The 2,785-nt window shown below is 37.2% G+C and overlaps 1 non-coding gene across 1 annotated transcript; it reads left to right on the forward strand.

The window, feature by feature from the left end:
• Positions 1-965: 965 nt before the first annotated feature.
• On the forward strand, positions 966-1,038 carry TRNAK-CUU (transfer RNA lysine (anticodon CUU)). The gene has a single exon. It is a non-coding gene; the product is annotated as a tRNA-Lys (tRNA).
• Positions 1,039-2,785: the final 1,747 nt, after the last annotated feature.

The raw sequence follows: 2,785 nt of genomic DNA on the forward strand, positions 1-2,785 counted from the left end.
AACATCAATTGTATTAGGTAACTCAAAATAAGCCATCATTTATTCTTGCTCCATGCCGTCCCTCAGCCGTCTGTGCGTGGAAGTAACGCACTTGTTGGCTTTCTGACAAGCAAGCAGAACCAACTTGCGCCTGCAAAACAAGTTGACACAAAGCATAATGATTTCAAGAAGATTTAAATAAGCTTAAAATACCTTCATCAAGGTGAAGAGTGTGATTTCCTAAAGGCATATCTCGGTCAAGACTCCTTATTATCTGGTATTCATCCTCCAACCAAAACAAACGTTTGCCGCTTCTCAACCGAAAAGCAGATCTTATTCCTTTTTGATGGCTTCTAAAGTACCATCAATGCCTATTCTTCTTGTATAGTCGCCACATTTGACTGTTATAACCCTTATTCCACATGTTTGACCTTCCCCACCGCTTATAGGAATTTCTCTCCAACTCCAAGGAGGAACTCCACTTGTAGCAACAGTCGCATCAACTGCAGTAATTGCAAGAGGATGTTCATCATGATCCAAACGATTCTCAAGATTGAGTGTTGATCTGCCAGTGGCTGAACCTTTAACAGGCCCAAAAGAGATGCCGGTATCCTCCGTACCTTTATCAGAGAATTGGATTCGGTGAAACAAACAAGTGTAAAGATCAAGAACAAGATTGGGGTATAATTAACCAGAGAGAGTCAATTATTACTGGATTTGGAGGTGCTTCAAGGTGCTATATATAACAGCACAGGCACGTTTATTCATCAGCAAGGCTGCATAATAATTATTATTATGATGCTTGCGAACTGTGGTGGCAACTTCATTGCTTAGAGTGACTACAGGTGCAGTGCACACAAGAGCAGCTTGGTCTGCACTTGCACTGGTCCTAGTTGCGATATATATATATATATATAGATGAATCCAATCATGAATTTATATACGTATATATAAGCACACACGAGAGGAGGATAGTTCAAAACTAAGCCTGTCTAGCTCAGTCGGTAGAGCGCAAGGCTCTTAACCTTGGGGCGGTGGGTTCGAGCCCCACGGTGGGCGTTAATCACCTTTCATTTTAATTATGATCTGTAATTGGTTCTGCTTAATTATTATCATTCATAAAAGAGAACATACACATGTTTGAAAGAGCTTAAGAATGTGCTGATGCATAAATCCAGACGAACCTGCTCTTCACTGAACAACAAATTTCAAAGGTTAGGGTTTGGTAAACGATTTGTATCCTAACTACCTATCATGAACAAAGCACCGAAAAAAAAAAAGGCAAGTATTCATTAAGAAGAACAGTATAACTCTACTATCAATAGCCACATGGTTTCAGATTATTATATAATGTAAAATGATGGTGTCAATCTCGTGCAGCATGATAGAACTTCACCTGAATCTTTGCAAACCTACCCATTGTGGATGATGTCATGGAAGAGAGTAGACCCAATACACATGAAAACGGAAGAGATATGACAATTGCTGAAGTACCCATTTTTCCAACCTGCGCAGAGTCAAATAACTAAGAACACAATAAACGTATATTAACTTTGACAGATCTGAGTGGACTGCTATTCTCACCAATAGCTGCTCAAGAAAACAGAAATATGCAAGCATGCTGACAATGACTAGAACGGGCACTTCCTGCCAAACCCTACCAAAACAAGCAGACAAAACGAAAATATCAACAAAGGTGTTATTAGAACATTCAGTTTCAGATCTATGAAAGGACTCTTGTATTAGAATGCAGCTCTCAAAGGAAAATACTGACTTCATTACTTCAGGATTATTTTAAGTGTGTAAGCCATGAGAATGAAGCTTCAAATAGGGATATCATGGAATGAACTTTCATCACAAGCAAGTCATACTTGATAGTTATGGTAGTGTCTGAATTTGATGTTGCCAACTCATAACAGGAGGTCCAAAACATTATGATAAATTATCAAAGTGTATTGTATCCAGAGACTTCACAGTATCCATAAACTTCAAAATTGAAAGAAGTCATCTGATAGAAAAAACTGACTTATCATTAGCAACCTATATTCATTCAAATTGTTCATATGAGATTTACATGCTCCAGTATGTCGAGCCCTGACACTTTGGATCTGCAGAAGAGTGACAGGTAGGTTCCAAATGTAAAATCTTTAGGTTAGACCAGTAAGGTTACTCTTACTAATCCTCCCTAATCTCCAAGCATCAATGTAATTATCAAGTTTGTCCAATTGACCAAAATGGGATCCCAAGTTTTCAAGGCTCAAAACATCTCAAAAGATTTTTACAAATTGAAATTTAGAATTTGTAAATGTGCAAAAGCATGAGATCTCGAAAAAAATTAAGACATTTATGTAAAAGTTGAAAAATAGTGAAACAGTATAGAAAAACAGGCCTGCACCGTGGCTTGTCACACCTGCGCTGTGACTCAAGCATCATATGCCGTGGCGCATTACACAATTTTAACAGCAATGCTGCTATCAAATAACAAAAATTAGGACGAATTTTTGACTTGCCCTATTTTTCTATCTGATGTTTGATTGACGTGATCTAAGTATTTATAAAGAACTTTCTCCTAAATCTAGCTAATGACTTTAGTTTCACATTCAAATTATTTCTAAGTCAAAAGTTGGATACTCATTATAAAATTCATTCCTTTTCATAATTTACACACAACTTGAGTACCAAAGACTACTACCAAGATCCAAAAGTTGTAAACATGACCTAGAGCATGCTCAATGAACCAAAACAGACTTGTGCAATACAATATATCTCACAATTAACAAGTATATTACATTTTCAATATTCAACC

Source organism: Prosopis cineraria, unplaced genomic scaffold, assembly GCF_029017545.1.
Source record: "Prosopis cineraria cultivar Desert tree isolate PC_DT_omini unplaced genomic scaffold, ASM2901754v1 PC349, whole genome shotgun sequence".
NCBI lineage: Eukaryota > Viridiplantae > Streptophyta > Magnoliopsida > Fabales > Fabaceae > Prosopis > Prosopis cineraria.